Here is a 17559-nt window from a genome sequence, read left to right as displayed (position 1 = left end):
CAGAGGGAGCAAATGTCTGTTGGCTGGCGGGGATGTGGAAGGCCCTAGGCCTGTTTGGGGAACGGCAAGCGGCCTGTTTGGCCCGAGGATAGTGCGTTTTGTACAAGCGTCCTGTACAAGTGATGTCCCTATGACTTCAAGCAGGGGTGGGGAGAGATGGGGCCTGGTGACTGCATTAGACTCTCCTAAATAAGAACCTGCTTGCAACAAAAGAACACATTGTAAAACATCTGCCATGCAACGTATTCAACTCTTCAAACTTGTTTTTTCTTCCATAATTCCCCTCCCAACCTGCAGACATGACTTTCCTGGGGTGAAGACGAGGCCATAGGGTAGAGTGACTACAGGGCTGGCACGGATGCGGGTGTCGCAGCAGACGCCGCGTGACCCTGGGTTGGTCACATCCCTGTTCTTGCCTCAATCCCCTCAAACGTAAAATCAGGGGTCAGGTGATCTCTAGGTCCTGTCCAGGTCTAACCTTCCAAATTACGGCATACTATCCCTGCTGCAGTAAGAGAGGCATCCTGCACTGCGGGGTGAGTGTAGGCCAGGCTTCTGGGAGGCAACGTTCGATGACTGACAGCAGCGTCGTTCCTGGGCAGCTGGGGCCGGGATTAGAACTCCCGGCCCTCAAGCGGTCCGTGTGCTGCTTAGATCGCCTAACCCCTACTGATAACGCGTGTCGCCCCTTCTGCACTTCTGGTGATTTCCGTACCCGTGTTCTCCATCCATCCACCCATCCATCCATCCATCCATCTATCCAACAATATATCACCTTTTTTTTTTTTAATTTTTTTTTTTAACGTTTATTTATTTTTGAGACAGAGAGAGACAGAGCATGAACAGGGGAGGAGCAGAGAGAGAGGGAGACACAGAATCTGAAACAGGCTCCAGGCTCTGAGCTGTCAGCACAGAGCCCGACGTGGGGCTCGAACTCACGGACCGTGAGATCGTGACCTGAGCCGAAGTCGGACGCTTAACCGACCGAGCCACCCAGGCGCCCCACGATATATCAACTTTTTAATTAGTTCATTTATTTATTCACAGCTAGCCTCTGGAGCCAGAGTCAGAATCCCCGATCTACCAGCTCCCAGACCATGGGCTATTTACAGAACCTCCCTGTGCCTCAGTGTCCTCCTCTGTGAGGTGGAGACAATCAGGGAGTTTGCCATACAGGGCTGTGAGGGATTAGATTTGTCCTGTACGTGAAGGGCTTAAAATCATCCTGACATAAGTATTCACCGTTACGATTTTTTAAGTAAACTCTACGCCCAGCTTGGGGCTTGAACTCACAACCCTGAGATTAAGAGCGGCACGCTCTACCCGCCGAGCCAGCCGGCGCCCCCGCTGTTAGTTATCGTTGTTGAAAGCATTTCTTGAGTGGTTATTGTGTGCCAGGCACTGTGTTAGGAGCTCTTCCTGTGTAACACGTTCACCCTCCCCGCAGCCCTACAAGGCCGGCTTTTCATAGGAAGAAGAAACTAAGGTTTGGAAAGTACGCGCCCTGCCCCAGATGGGCTACTGCCCCCAAGGGCTGCAGAGGACACGTCAGCAGGCCCGAGAAGGAGCGGGCAGGGAAGGACGGGCAGGCCCCCTCCTGCCCGTGTCATTGAGCATCGCCTCACGTCGCCTCCCCGCTGCACTGTTCGCTTCTCTCTCAGACCGGGACTGGGGCCGCTGTCTTGTCTTGAACTGCAGAACCTGTCAACACATGAGAATCATTCGCAGCGACCGGGGAAAAATGTGATTTAGGAGAGGGTTAGAGAAGCTCTCGGGGAGCCTGCAGCTCCGTCGTTCATTTTGGAGCCGCCTGTCGGCCAGACCAAACGGGAAACATCCTGTTCGGGAATAATCAGGACGTCAGGACTTAGATAAGTGAAGACACACATGTCTCAGCTGATATCCCAGGCGTATCGGACCGATTAGGCTGCGTAGTGCAATTTCCTCTCCGGTCTGACTTCCTTGGCCCGACATCGTGCAGATGGCGTGCTCTGCTTACTGGAAGTAAGTGTGGAAATGATAAAATAGAAATATGAGACATTTGGACATCACTCAAGCTGAAACTTGACACTATAGGTCTGATTGAAAATCCAGCAGGCCCCTCTCCTGACCCTTCATCCCTGCTCCCCCTTCCCCGCGAAGGCGCCTGAGGAATCCCCCCAGCTCTCTCCAAATCTCGCCGGTGTTAGCTCTGGCTGCATTAGCCCTACTCCGCCCAGGAGATGTTTGACCAGGTAACCCCCCCCCCACCCCACGAAAGTGCCAGGACTCACGTGTACGTGCACACACACACACACACACCACGGGCTGCCCAGGGCTCCCCTCCTGGCATTCAACTCTTCACTGAGGGCTTCCTGCCTGCTGTCCACTGAACCTTCTAGAGTTTCTCTCTCACACTTGCCATGGGAAAAAGCATCTTCCTCTGTCCTCTGAGGTCCATTTCCTTCCTCCCTTGGAGCCCAGCTCCCAGAGTGCCTCCTCCAGAACGCCCTCCTCATCTCAGATCCCCATCTTTGGCTGGCCTTCTCTTTGTCCTAGTAGCCTGTACCTATTTCAAAGTCTGCCCTCAACCCAGAAATCCCACTTTCTTTACGCTTCAGGATGTCTCCCCTGCACCCCCTGTCTCCAGACCCCACAGTCCTATAACCTGGAGCCCTCAGCCCTCTGTACTTCTGGTGATTTCCATATTGACTGCAGATTCGAGGGTGACTTGGGTCACCCTACATAAGGGGCTGACTAGAACCCTCAAAACCCCCTTTCCCACCCCAGTCTCTAACTAGACCAATTCTGATTACCCAAACCTCAAGACCATATTTTTGCCTTTTTCTTTAAAGATTTTGTTTCTTTTAGGTAATTTCGTAAGTAATTTTAAGTAACTTCGTGGGGCTTGAACCCACGACCCCGAGGTCAAGAGCCACATGCTTTACTGACTGTGCCAGCCAGGCGCCCCGTTGCTTTTTTTCCTTAATGATGAACTTGCTTTGAGGAGTCCAAGAGCCCAGACAATAGTGACGACAGACCCAGTTACTGACCCGTCCTGATGACTTCTCTCACGAGTGTGTCCTCGGGGCTCTGGTGCATTTCATGTGAGAACACGACTTCCTTTTGGGCATCAGTTTTCCTTCTCAAACCAGGTAGAAATACCGATCTGCCCCCGTTGACCTCACGTCTCGTAGAGGTCCGTCCAAGAAAGCCTCTAGAGTGGAAAGATTATGATGGCTTTGCTTTGTTCTAGGCCTTGTGTTTTAAGCTCTTTAAACCCCAGTTTGTGATCCACTGACTTCCAGTCCTGACCTTGTGAAGGAAGAAACCACCGTCCCCCTCGGAACGGAGGATGCCGGAGCATCCTTGGGTTCCCCATGGCCAAGGACGAGGCGGAGGTGGTTAGCTCCTCTGTGTGGGCACCACATGCTCCTCACAGACTTGACGCTCCTGGTTTCTCTGAGGCCCTCCTGGGCCACCGACCCCTGAAGTAGTCCCTCCGGGCCACTGTGACAAATATGATACACCGAGGGGCTCAATCAACAGGCTGTACCCACCGGCTGTCAGCTCTGGAGGGCAGAAGTCTAAGATCAAAGTGTCGATAGGGTTGGTTTCTTGTGAGGACCCTTCGGGCTTCTCCCTGTGTCTTCATATGGTCCCCCCTCTGTACCCATGTGCACCCGAATTTTCTCTTATTAGGACCCAGTCACGTTGGATTAGGACCCACCCTAATGACCTCATTTTACCTTAATCACTTCCTGAAAGACTGTCTCCAAATACAGCCACATCCTGAGGTACCAGGGGTTAGGGAGTCGGCATACTAACTTGGGGGGACGTGATTCAGCCCCCAACACTTGCCACTTTTTAAATATACGCTGCCTGGCTGTAGGGCCCCCTGGACCTCTCATTTAGGCTCCCAAGAAGACATCTCCTCCTCTGTGACATGGGATCAGTAAGGATACCACTCTCTTGATGTTCTTGTGAAGGTTAAGTGCCGGTGAGGCTCCATGGGGCCTGGCTTACAGTAGGTGCTTAGTAAATGCTAGAACCATTTAAATAAATAAAGATGATGACGATGCTAATAACACACTGCTATTAGCAGATGTCTTGGTCCTAACAGATTCCTTTTTTTTTTTATAGCGCCTGATAATCATCTTTGCATGTGTCACTTTCGTTTTGCTCATTTCTTTCCCAAGGAGGCTGCCCCGTGGCTGGCCAGCACCCCAAGATTCAGGCCAAAGCCACTCTCCACCCCTACTGTGAGGACTCTGAGGTGCCCTGGCAGGAGGAGGCCCGGGGCCTGCCCGCCTCTCCCATCGCATCCTGGGAACCAGCAGGCTCTGGGGCTCCCGGAGTCATAACTCACTCACTCAGGCATCTGCTTTTGACCTTGGCACCTTCCCCTCAGCTGTGCCAGGTGCCTGGGGGCCTGCCAGCTCTCCCCACCTGCCAAGCTGACTCTCTTCCACCACTCGAGTGACCTGGGAAATCCCATCTCCCCTCCAGCAACCCAGCGAGACCCATCACAGGAAAGGTCCTCCCGTGCGCGTGCTCGCCCCCACCCCCCACCTCCCCTGCACACACGGGGCTCTGCTCACACTCAAAGCCCCTGCTGATAAAGGCTTTCTGCTCCAGACTTTCTGTTTATGTGCATCCAAGTGTCCATCTCTGTCAACAGTTTTTAAAATCTTACATCGTAGGGCTGGGTCTACTCCCACTCTCTGTCCTGTGTATTCCGTGTGCATCAACATGCCCGGGAGAGAAGCTGGGCCCCCACGGTTTACAAAGCAGTTACGCATGAGCACTTTATTCCTCTCTCCACCCTGCTTCTTGCTCCTGTGCTTTAGTATCCGCTGTTTCCCCTTTGCCTGGAAGCACGCCCTCTGCCTCGTCCCCTGGTGAATGCCCGTCCTCAGTCAGGCCCGGGGCCCGGCCTTTGGAGGTGCGCTGCTGACCCTCCCCAGTTGAACTGATGCCCCTCCTTGGTGGCTCCACTGGACCTCTGGTGGCACCTCGGCCATACTTACCGTCCTGTACCGTGATGGTCTGTTTGTACAGCCTCCCCGGCTGGACTGGGAGCTCCTGGAGGGCAGGCGTGACAGTGCATTTAACTCTGCATCCCCAGGGCCCAGCACAGGGCCTGGCTGCAGATGAATGAAGGCTGTGAGGAGGGTTCTGGGCCCTGGCCGTGCTGGGCAGTGCCTTCCATGGCATTTTCCGTTTGCCCTCACCTCTTCCTTTGTCCTGTTTTTAGCCTAATTCCTTTCAAGGAGCTGGCATGGGACTCTGAGCTCATTTTCATGATTGCTTTAAATATTTGGGGCTGTTGGCATGCCAACACGAGGACCCACGCTAAGGAGGAGAGGAATTCTCTAGCTCTCTGGGTCCTGCCCAAACACAAGGAATGTGCCAGAGACAGGGGAGGTTCTGAGAAAGTGCCAGATTGGGTCGAACTAAACCGCTTTTCTACCTGGCTTAGGGAGCCAGGAATTTGCGCAGCAGACAAAAAAGTGAGAGGACACGGAGGCCTGGAGTGGAGGGGGGTGTGGGGGGGGGGATCGCGGAGAGGGGCTGGAGTGGGGGCAGGGCAGGAAGAGCCCCGGATGGAAGTGAAAGGGTTAACCGCGCCCACCTGGAAGTGTTGTGTCCCTGCCCAGAAACGGGAGGGCCCCCCCCCCCCCCCCCCCCGGAGCAAACGCCCCGGACAGGACTGTCCCCCGAGCCAGTTTTGGAAACCAGATAGATGGGAGGAGACTCTGAAAGTCTTGTCACGGGAGAACTTGGAAGCCACGAAAAGAAGCCCGTGAGCATCTGCGCGAGGAGGGGCCTCAGATCACCCCACGCGGCCCCCATCACAGTGTAGATCAGGAAATTGAAGCTCGGAGAGGAAGGAGGTCACCAAGAGCAGTTTGTGGCCGTAGCGCCAGGACCGGATCTCCTTGTTCTCTTGCCAAGGCTCCTGGCTGCTCAAGGGCTGGAGAGGAGCTGGAATTGGGTTCTTCACGTTTTCCCCAATAATTGTTACAAATCAACGAGAAAGCCTAACTTCTGCCTGGTGAGCTCTTGTTCCCTGCCAGGCACAGTGCTAAGCGGTTCACATGTTTTATCAGAGCAGCCTTATAGGCATAGCCCCATAGTCCCGTTTTAAGGATGGGGAAACTGGATTCAGAGGCTAAAGGATTTGCTTAGATCAACCAGCTACTGAGCATTGAAGTCCAGATTCTAACCCGGAGACTGCCTGATTCTGGAGCTCGTGCTTTTATTTTATTTTTTAAATTTCTTTTTAACGTTCATTTATTTTTGAGACAGAGACAGAGCATGAACGGGGGAGGGTCAGAGAGAGAGGGAGACACAGAATCTGAAACAGGCTCCAGGCTCTGAGCTGTCAGCACAGAGCCCGATGCGGGGCTCGAACTCATGGACCGCGACATCGTGACCTGAGCCGAAGTCGGACACTTAACCGACTGAGCCACCCAGGTGCTCCTGGAGCTCATGCTTTTAACAACTACTTTCTAAAATGTTTCCTGTCTGACCTTGACAGATCTCAAGAGACTGGGTCAAAGGAAAGATAGCACAGAGCGCCTGGATGAAAAATGCAACATCTCAGCCCTCTTGGCAGTGAGATTTGCGGTCCATAGGCATAGGCATCCGAAAGAGTCTTTCCTAAAGATTCCCCAGTCCAAATGGAATATTCTGTAGACATAAAAAAAAGGATGGGATCTTGCCCTTTGGGACAACATGGATGGACCTAGAGAGTATTACACTAAGTGCAATGAGTCAGAGAAAGACAAGTACCATATGAGTTCACTTAAATGTGGAACTTACAAAAAAACAAAACGAATAAACAAAAAGCAGAATCATACTTTTCAATACAGAAGACAAACCTATGGTTGCCTGAGAGGAGGTGAGTGAGGGATGGGCAAAATGGATGAAGGGGAGTGGGAGATACAGGCTCCTAGTTACGGAATGAAAGAATCATGGGAATGCATTCATGGGAATAAAAGGTATAGCATAGGGAATACAGTGAACGGTATTATAATAGTGTGGTCTGGTGACAGACAAGCTGTACTTGTGAACATGGCGTAGCATACGGACCTGTTGAATCACTGTGTGGTGGTGCGCCTAAAACTACTGTAACGTTGTGTCAATGGTACTCAAATAAAAACTTGTTTTAAAAAAAGAAAGAAAACTAAAACAAGCAAACAAACCGGTCCGAAAGAGGTCTGGGGCCATGAGGGTAGAGATGGACAGACAACACCCGGTGGGGCTGCGGATCCAAGAGTGGGTTGTGAGATGAGGGAGCCCAAAAGAGCAGATGAGTGGAAGGAGACCGATTCTTGACTCACTTCCGGAGCTGGCTGCCGACTCTAGGGGCTCTCTTGCCCATGAGAGGGAGTTCGTAAAAGAGGACAACAGCCCTCCGGAGTTCACATACTTCACATTTATAGAGCATCTCCAAGCTCACGAGGGGCTCCTTCACACATTCTTGTTGGATTCTTACAAGAAGGCAGGGTGACTATTCCCACTTTCAAGATGAGCACACTGGCCCAGAGAATTTAAGTGACTGGCTGAGAATCACCAGCTAGCTAACAGCAGTGTGCAGATCAGAACCCAGGTCTTTTGAAGCCTACGTGGAAATACTTTATTTTGACATCACTGCCGGTGGACAAAGAGCCCGCAGAGGTGCTGCCGGAAAGTGCACTGTCGTCTTGGAGAATGATGACCTCACTCCCAGCGCTGTGCTTGCCCTGATGGGGCTACAGAAAATCCTATTTCCTTTGCCATCAGTTGGTTCAAGGAAGGCCATGCGACACAGTTCTAGCTAACGAGGCAGGAATGCCGGGCGGCGGATGGGAAAACTTGTCTTGCTCCTGCAGAGACACAGGAAGGGGCAGTCTCTCTACTCCTCTGGTTGCTGCTGGTTGCTGCCAGCGCGTGGAAGAGGGATGAGCAAGGAGACAAGAGAGTCTGGGTCCTTGATGACATTATTTGATCAACACTGAGGTCCGTCTGCCTCCGGCTGTACATCCCAGACAAAGACTTCAGACGTGGCACAGTCGAGAAAATGAGAGTCAAGAAATTTTGTGCCTCCTTCTTAAGAGTTAGAACAATCTCCCCAGGAGGCCCCTGGCAGACTTCCCTCATGACTTTTTCACAAGTGCCCTTGGAATGCCATGATTGTCTTATTAGGTGGGGTAAAAATAGCAAGCCCTCCATAATATAATTTTTATTATGGACCAGGCACTCTCCTAAGTGCTGTATCATAATGCTCTAGAAGAGATACTATTAATATTCTCATTTTATACAGGAGAAATGGAAATAAACAGTTTAAATGATTTACCCAGGGACCACACAGCTAGGAAGTAGCAGAACTACATTTTAAACTCAGACTCCAGCACCTGGGTCCTTAATCACCACTTACTCAAGTGAAGAATGAAGTCAGCCTCCCTGGAGCACATGGCTGTGTGAAGGGGACGTGGGGACTTGAACAACATTGAAGTTTTGTTGGGAAAGAGAGAGAGACAAATATTGGTTAGCAATAGTTGACCTCATTGGCTACTCTACCTATAGATTTCCTTTGACGGAAGCCAGCAAATATCCTTGTGGGTGAAACCAGTCCGAGTGTTTCTGAAACCATTACCTGTAGTGCTAACAGTCCTAACTAAAATGGTTGCAGGCCAGAATGGTCAGAAAAGCCTTCAGGGAAGAGAATGATTTGAGGATGGATAGAATTTAGAGCAAATGAACATTCCAGGCAAAGAGAGCTGCAATAGAAAGCGACACACCTGGAAATCTAGGGTAGAGTCAAGTCTTTGAAGTCCTTGAATGCCAAGTGGAGGAGTGTGGACTTTATTCAGGCAATGAGAGGATCCTTGAGCAGGGGGGTGACTGGGCATCCTGAGATCCGTTGTAAAGTCGAGCAAAGGAAGGCGTGTGCAGGAGGAGAGAGCTGGAAGACAAGAGGATCTGTCTTATGATTAAAGTTCGAATAAGGGAGAAAGTGTTGGAAATGGCAAGGGGGAGACACCCTACAAAGCTATTAAGAAAAAATTGTGGATTGGTCTGATGACCAAGGATGAGGAGGAAGAATCCAAGGTGTCTTTGACATTTCAAGCTTTGGTGACATGAAAATAGAAACAAGGAGCTTGCCTGGCAGAGGTGGAGGAGAGGAAGCAGGATATGGCAGATTTGGCATCAGGCTTGAAGATTTGAGATGATGGACACCCACATGGAGATGTGGGATTGGGACATTCATGACAAGTGAGAACTAGACATGTCAACTAGCAAACCAAGGGCATGGGTGGAAGGGGATGAGACCTCCAAGAAAGAGCATTTGGAAAAAATGGAGAGGAGACCACTGACGCCTGGACCTGAGGTAACATCCAGGATTGCCTGGTCCCAGGAGTGTGCACCCAACAAGAGACATGGAGGAAGATCGGAGACATTGATGGAGAACCCAGAGAACACGGGGACAGAACCCGGGGACTCGAGGGCTTCAGGAAAGAGAGGTCAGTAGTCCTAAATCCCACAGCTACAGAGAAGTCCAGGTTGGCGAAAGCAAACATCTTGGGTATTTTAAAAGAAGAGATTTGGAAGACTGTGGACAACCCAACATCTTTACAAGCTGCTTGTGGGTTTGGCATAATCCTTCAGAAGGGCAGTGGGCAATATGTTTCCAAGACCTGAAAATATATACAAAATTGCTGACCCAGAAAGTCTTCTTCAAGGAATATAACCCCAAAGACATAATAATTAAAGCTTGAATACTTTCTCAACCAACGACACAGTGTCAAGGATGACATTGTTTTAAGTACTTTATATTCAGAAATTATCAGGTCAACCTTGTAAGGTAAGTATTATTAATAATTTTCCCAAGCAAATCATCATTTTACAAATAAAGAAAATGAGGCCAAGAGAGGTTATGTCATTTGAGGTAAGGGATTGAGATCTGGGGACGACAGCTGCAAGGCCCCTGATTTTAACCACCCGGCCATCCTGCTTCTTGACCCAGTTAGAAATGAACACAACGTTGTACCCCTGAGGGTCTTCATTTCAGCGTTATAATAACAGGAAACAATCTAAATGCCTAACAGCTGGAGGTTGGCTAAATAAAGTCTGACTTCCAAATGAGAGCATGATGCTATATAGATGTTAAAAAATCATGTTCTAAAAGAATACTCAATGACATGGGAAAATGTTGATGATACATTTTTAAGTGAGAAAAGCTGTTTTCAAAACAGTAAGATCTCTCAAAATATGAAAAAAGAGAGATATTTGTTATGACTCCCATGTGTGTCCCCTGGCAGACTGATCTGGCTTCTGTACTGGATTGCCTGTGCCAGCACCAGGTACCCGCTTCCATCCACCCTGCCTGGCACAAGGGCCGTCCCCAAGCCCCAGCCAGTGGGTGGTGGTCATCCTACTGACTCTGGACTGAAGTGCTGTGTGTTTTAACAAAGATAAGCAGGACGCGTGGCAGAGTCAGTGCCCAAGATGTCATTGTTTCCCCTCAGGTCACTCCTAGAATACTTTCTTGATGAGGCAGGATTCTCAGGAGCTGTTGACTAATGGAAATCGTTGGGGGGAACTCGCAGGAGGAATATTTCAGATATATGGTACCACTTAAGAATAGGTATAGAGGAGAGGATGCGTCCCTCCAATGTAGGGGATCTTGGAAAGCACCTGAAACTAGGGTGTCCTGATCCTCGGACCAAGGAAGGTAGGCCAGTCTCCCACCCCTGGGGTCGCCAGCTTTACGTTGCAAGCCGCCGAGGTCCAAGATGATTCAGAAGGCCCACTCGCAATCCTCTTGGCTTTCTGTCCTGTGCTTCACCCCAGCTCTGCAGAGCCATGTTCAGGCAAAGCCCAGAACTGACTGCTTAGAAAAATATTTAATTGAGATTCCTCCTCCAGTGCTTATTTCTGTCTCAATAAGGCCTTGGCATGCCATGGGTAGCTAAATATATTGGCTGTTTCCTCTCCAATGCCAACCTAGTTTTTTAAATGTTCCCAAGTACATCTGCCCAGTTTTCCCTTAGAGAGAATTTACAGCATTAGCCCTCTGTAACCCAGAAGGGGGGAAAAACGTGAAGGAGGTTAACTTACTTAGAGAAGAGAAACCAGGGGATTATGTCTGTCTTCATTCAGAAGTGTCTTCATTCATTCAGAAGTATCTTCATTCATTCATTCAGTCATTCAGTCATTCAGGAGCCATCTATCGGGCTTCTCATGAGTTATTGGCATTGTGCTTAATGTGGAGACTACAGAGACTTATGGAATTAGACCCTGTCCCTGCCCTCAGAGTGTTCATAGTCTAGATTGACCAGTGATACAGAGTGTTAATGATGGAGGATGAACAAAGCAGGGCTGAAGGAAGGACCTACAGAGCCCTAGAGTGAGGATGCACAGAGGACATTTCCTAAATAGCACCTCTACCTGTCCTAGAAGTACTTAGGAATCAGAAAGGAGAGGGCTCAGCAAAAATATAAGGCTACACAGGGATTCCTGTGCATGTCATGTTAGTTTGGGCTCAACAGCATGGGCACTTTTCTCAATAGAATTCTCCCCTTGGGTTTGGTATTTGATCCTAAAGGAGTCTTGATTACAATTAATTTTTCCTCCCTAAACTTTGGTTTCTTTATCTATAAAATGTATTATTGCAAGCAGATGGTTTATAAACATAATTTAGAAGGACACGACCCATTTTGTAAATAAAAGCATATATGGAACCCCAGTATATAAGACCAGTAACATAACTTCTGTGGTTGAGGCAGGGGTAGGGGACTGAAAACTAATCCTCAGCTACCCCTGTTCCCCATCGAAACACCTCAGCGAGACTCCAGAGTTCCCTAGGCTGCGGTTCAAACACAGGAGTTAAGATGATGTTTCAGGCTTTTCTGGCTCTAAGCCAGTCCTCAGTGTTCTTTCTTCACCTCCATGTGGGCCCGTGGCTGGTCCCTGCCTCCAGGAGGGGTCTGCGTCTGCCATGTGGGAGCTCTGATGGAGACTGGTGGGAAATGGTCTTGGAGGGCTTGGGATCACCAAGTTCTGGGAGTGGTCCAGTCATGGTTCATTTGGTGAAGGAAGTAAGTTATGATCTGCAAGCAGGAAGAGTGTTGGCAGCTGCAAGGATGAGCACAGTCTGGGAGCTCGTTACAGACGGCGCTGGCCCCACTTACTCATCCAGGGCTTCTGGAAGAGGATCTGGGGGCGAAGCGTCCTTTCGACATGTCAAGGTCTTTAGCATCTAAAACGGGCTTTACCCTTTGTGACATCAATAACGCAAGGTAGAGAGTGGTTTCCCCATATTATGGATGAGGAAACAGAGGCTAGTGTGGTTGTCTTCTCCATGAAAGAACATCGAGACGCCCTTTCGAGAGTATGGTCTGTATGTCATACCCTCTCAGACTCCTGGCTGTTCCTTCTGTTCTCCAGCTTTCATTCATTTCCTCAGTGTGCCTTACTTCCCCTGCATTTATCTGTTTCCTTCTAGTTCAGAACAATCTGAAGTTTGATTTTTTTTTTTCTTAATTCTTCTTGACATTGCATAGAAGGCAATGGAAGTGTTAGGGGGTCTTGAATGAATGACCTACAAGGGTGATGGCGCATTTCCTTCTCGGTTCGTGAAACACTGCTTTGGTGATCTTGGCAGGAGGCTGGAGTGTGGACATGAGAATTTGAGGGTGAGGGTGATTTCAATCCTGGGGAGTCAGTAATGCCTCAGATCTTCCTAACATAGGGGCTGAATACCAGACGTTCCTTTGGGTCTGCGTGCCGATGCTCTCAGCCTTTCCTAGCAGCCTTTCTCCACCGGTCTGGAACCTTTTAGGGCATTCCAAGCCCCCGCACCTCTCCCCCCGCCCCGGGGCTGGCCTGCAGTCAAGCATCTTCACACTCTGCTGCTTCCATCTGGAACTCTCTTCCTCGATTCCTTAATGCTGGCGGCCTCCAGGCCTGCTTGCTGTTCTGGTGCCCGGAATCCCACACAGCAATGCTGGCCCAAGTCATGGTCAACCACAGCAGTAGATAAGGGTGGGCTTCCCTGGAGGCAGAATGCATGGGCAAGAGAATCCATCCAAGGTACCTCTGAGCATTCATCAAAGGGTACCTTACAGAAAGAGACACGACAAACTACCAACAGGGAGGAGATGTCTGGAATACACATGACTGAGGAAGGATATTATCAAGGGCACATAAAAGAACATCTCCAGGTTACCTTAGGATTCTAAGATTCTCTATAGCATTTGGGTCTCCCTAAGACATGAGAATCTCTGATATGGAGTCAAATCCTTTCCAGAAACTCTTATTTTTCGCTGCAAAAAGGTGAGGGAGTCTGAACAGTTTTACGGGACCACTAGCTGACTATTTCAGGGACTCAACTGTGACTTGGGAAACACAGGTGTGAAACACGCCTCTGGCTTCCTCCGGACAGCTTGAATAACTTCCTGCCTCCATCCAGGCAGACCTAGTTATGAATCCCGTTGAGGTTTTAAGGAACACGATGCTGGAGTAAAGGGAGGGGAGGGGATGGAATTAAATAGAAGTGGAACCAGGCCCTGCCTTTCAGGGGCATGCACTCCCCGGAGACATGCACACAGAGGGCCCTTGTTCAGCTACCTCACCATAAACTTGTCCAAAATTGACCAAATGGTTTTCTTCTTCAGTCAACCCCCTTTTCTAACCCCTGAGTCCCTGGGATGGTCCATATACTTCCCTTGTTATTATGACTCAAACCAGAAGTCATCCCGATTCCTCTTCGCCTTTATCCCCCACATCTGAGCCATTGGTGGACCTCCCCCTTCCCTCCTTTGTTCACGATTTTCTCACTCCCTCCTCCTGCCTCTTGTCTGGGGAGGGAGGAGGCCGTTAGCATTTCATTTCATAAAACTCTGATCTCATGATATCAGAACGTGCAATTAACCTCATTTCCGATGAAATCATGCCCACCTGATTCTGCCTGGCTGCTCAATGCCCCCACCCCATGCTCCTGCACCTTCTCTGCCATACCGTTTTGTGTGGCTCCCCTCTGTGGCCTCTCTTGCCTGGTCTGGCTTGTCTTGTCTTCTACTCTCTCATACACATCTTCCACTTGATTCCTCCCTTCACGCCTGGGCCGGAACTGATGCCTCCTCTCTGCTCCAAGCTGCCCGTCCTTCACAACACATCTTTTCTGTGAGGTGTTCCCAGTTGGGCCATCCCCTTTATGACATCACCTGTTATGTGTTGATCATTTCCAATCTCCTACCAATTTGGCAGTTTATTATACGTTACTAAGTGTTGTCTTTTCGACAAGGTTGTAATCTTCCTGGTGGTAAGGATGTGGCCATACGTGTTTGAATGATCTCTCTACTGCATCCAAAGCAAGGATGTGGGAATGAGGGAGATTAACATTTATCCAAGGCTGTATGACATTATCTCATTGAATCCTTTCAACCCTAAGAGTTGGATATTTTTTGTCTCCATTTTGTAGATGAGGAAACTGGAGCTCAGAGAAGGATTTTTACACCTACAGCTGGTAAGTGGCTGAGTCCACATTTGATAACAAAGTCCTTGATGACAAAGCATTTTTTACTATTCCCTGTCTTTATTCTAAGGTGGGGCATAGAGCACTTACAAACGCACTGAGTCAGAAAGACAATTTAACACATAAAGCTGATGTGCATTTAGAGTCATTGTTAGCATTGGACATCATACATGTATTTCTTTTAATCCCAACCTGAAAACCTGAATCCCAGATCGATCTACTCCAAAGCTTTTTTATATTATTATTATTAGTCTTTCAAAGAAGCTAAGAGCAAGTTTTATGAGTGATGTTTTTAAAAATAGCATATTTATTTTTCTGGAAGCATGCTTCTTCTAAGACTTTTGCTTGGTAAGAAATGGCCTGGGGATGTATGATGTGTCCTCTGAACTGAAAAACCAGGGAGGAGGCTCTGATCGCTGGTAGTATGTCTCTCTCCAGGCTATTGTCACAGCAGAAGGTGTTCCTGCACTTGCGTGCGATTAGATTATAATCAAAGGAATGGGGTCGTGAAGCACATTCTTGAGACAGAACTCATATAAATACATACACTTTGGCTGCATTCCCAGATGTCAGAAATGCCCCCATGAGCGCCCCCACCCCAAATATGCCATTGAATTAGATTGTGAAGAAAAGGGAGAGGGGGAGAAAGGGAAGGGGAAGGGGGGAGAGAAAGAGAGAGAGCAATAGGGAGAGAGGGAGAGGGAGAGATGGAGAGAGAGAGAGCGCGCATTCAAACACAGAGGAGGAAGATAAAACAAACAAAGAAAGCTTGATGGAAGGCTTTCTCTATGAAGTGGATAGAACACACATCGTGATGGGTGCCTGGGTGGCTCAGTTGGTTAAGCGTCCAACTTTGGCTCAGGTCACGATCTCACGGTCCGTGGGTTCAAGCCCCGCGTCGGGCTCTGGGCTGATGGCTCAGAGCCTGGAGCCTGCTTCCAATTCTGTGTCTCCCTCTCTCTGACCCTCCCCCGTTCATGCTCTGTCTCTCTCTGTCTCAAAAATAAATAAACATTAAAAAAAATTAAAAAACAAAAACAAAAACACACATCGTGACTCTTCAGAATTGAAAGGGAAACCAATTTTTTTATTAAGTAGCAATCTTCCCCCCAACAGGATGGAGACAAGGCTTGGTGCTTTGGGATTAAGGCCGAGTTAAAGCAACTTGGCTTCAACCTGTGCTTTCTGCCTGTGATGCTGGAACTTTCTGACTAGATAGGTCAAGGCCTGGGCTCCGCCTGGCCATCCTCTGTGCGTCTCTGGCCTGTCCCTTCTTTCTTCCACAGTAGGGGGAAGAGAGAAAGTGTATGATTGACTAATCCCATCTCAGTTACTCTGTGGTTCCCTGACCTTGATTCTCAAGAACCTTCACTACAGAAAGCAAAGGTTTCTGGAGCATTACCATAGAATCGACGTAGAGCTCTCTGCATTTCTAAAAATGGCACCATGCTCTCTGCTTCTCTGATTCTGCCCCTCTGTTCTCTTCATTTACCGTCTCACTCTTCCTTTGTTCCCAAAAAGAAGGGATTCAAAGGCCCAGGGACCTGGAGGAGATGAGGGTATAGGCCCACCAGAGAGTCCTCTTTCTGTTCTGGCTCCTGGGCCTCTCGTGGCTGCACAAACCATAGCCCTTCCAGAGCCTTGGGGACAGGGGTCAGTGCACAGGTAAGAGTGAGTCTCTGCTGTCTGCATTTGTCCAAGCTGATGCCCAAAGGGCAGGTATTTACCACTGTGTGTCCAATGTTCAGTGAGTCAATGTGTCCCATGCCATAACTGCTTAGACAAAAGTGTCTCTGTTCTTGAAAGGGGAAAGCCTATTTCGCAGAAGGCGACATGCCGGAGCAGAAACAGAATGGGCTGTGGAATCATATGTTCCTGGGTTCAAATCCCAATTTCACCGCTGCGTGTTGTGTGATCTGGTAACTTCCGTGAGTCTCCGTGTGCTTGGAGATGCCGGACCCACGGTCAACACTAAACAAGTGCCTGTTACAGCTTCTCCCTTTCAGGCTCTGTTTCGGCGCAGAGAGAGCAGGGGCCCTTCGTCACCTCTCCAGATTCATTTCCCTCTCCTCTTTCCTATACACAGGCCACTCCAGCCTCAACCTCCAGACCCTCCCCGCTCACGGGGTGTGCACTTGACCCCTGCTCGCCTTGGCTCATGCTGCCACCGGATCTCTTTGTGGCTCCTTTCCCCCACTCAGGTCTCTCCCCACACATCACGTCCTCAAAGAGATCTTTCCAGATCAAGGTGTGCAATGCTGCTCTTCCAGCCCTCTCCAGCCCATCTCTACTTTCCTGTCCTCGATAGCACTCACCACCCCCATGCGTTACCTTGTCTCCTCCATGAGATCAGTACCTTCACAGGGGCAGGGATTTCATTTGCCTGGTTTTTCACTCTATTCCCAGTGTCTGTAACAGTTCCAGGCACATACCTGATGTTCGATAGACGTTTGTTAAATGATCGTCCCCCGGAAATGTTGGGAGGGCGGTTCTGCTTCCCGGTGGGGAAGGGTGAGGGGCACGGGGTCCCGGCTGCCTGCAGGGCATGTCTGGGCAAGTTGGCCCCACGCAGAATGTCAGCGCTCGCTTGCCCCTTCATCCGGGTGCCCCAAGGCAGGTTATGACTTGCACAGGCGTGTGGGGTGACCTGACTGCTTGGGGAAGAACTCTAACGCTCCCGGCTCTTGTGCCCAGATACCTGGATGCAGGTGCCAAATCTTCCCTAGCACTGCAGGCCACCATATATGGGTGAGGTGATGGACCCACCCCCCACCCCCGCCCTGGGGCTGTGCTTCTGGCCCTGGGCAAGAGGGGCGCAGGCCGGTGTGTGTGCGAGATGAGCTCCCGTGTGTGTAAGAACCTCACTCACAGCGGAAGCTCCATAGATAGGAAAGAACAAATGCGCCCTAAGAGGTGGCCTGGAACAGGGGCCGCTGGACTTGGAGTCAGGAGAACTGGGCTCGAGGCTCCGCTCTGCCGGGCCGGCCTCTTCCCTGCTCTGAGCCTCAGTGTCCTCTGAGGATGAGGGGCTGGACCCCGTCTGTGAGGTCCTT

The 17559-nt window shown here is 49.8% G+C and overlaps 1 long non-coding RNA gene across 2 annotated transcripts; it reads right to left on the bottom strand.

Annotated features, from left to right (window-relative positions):
* Positions 1–1014: 1014 nt before the first annotated feature.
* LOC132671976 (uncharacterized) lies at positions 1015–14141 on the bottom strand. Of its 2 annotated transcripts, XR_009607328.3 has the most exons (3): positions 5010–5230; positions 3033–3196; positions 1015–1701 (listed from the first exon to the last, which is right to left on the bottom strand). It is a non-coding gene; the product is annotated as an uncharacterized LOC132671976 (long non-coding RNA). The 2 variants fall into 2 exon arrangements; XR_009607329.3 differs by lacking the exons at positions 3033–3196; positions 5010–5230 and adding an exon at positions 13990–14141.
* Positions 14142–17559: the final 3418 nt, after the last annotated feature.

The sequence above is a fragment of the Panthera onca genome, chromosome C1 (assembly GCF_046562875.1).
Source record: "Panthera onca isolate mPanOnc1 chromosome C1, mPanOnc1 haplotype 2, whole genome shotgun sequence".
NCBI lineage: Eukaryota > Metazoa > Chordata > Mammalia > Carnivora > Felidae > Panthera > Panthera onca.
The sequence above is the reverse complement of the archived record's forward strand: the minus strand, read 5'-3'. Positions and strand labels throughout refer to the sequence as shown.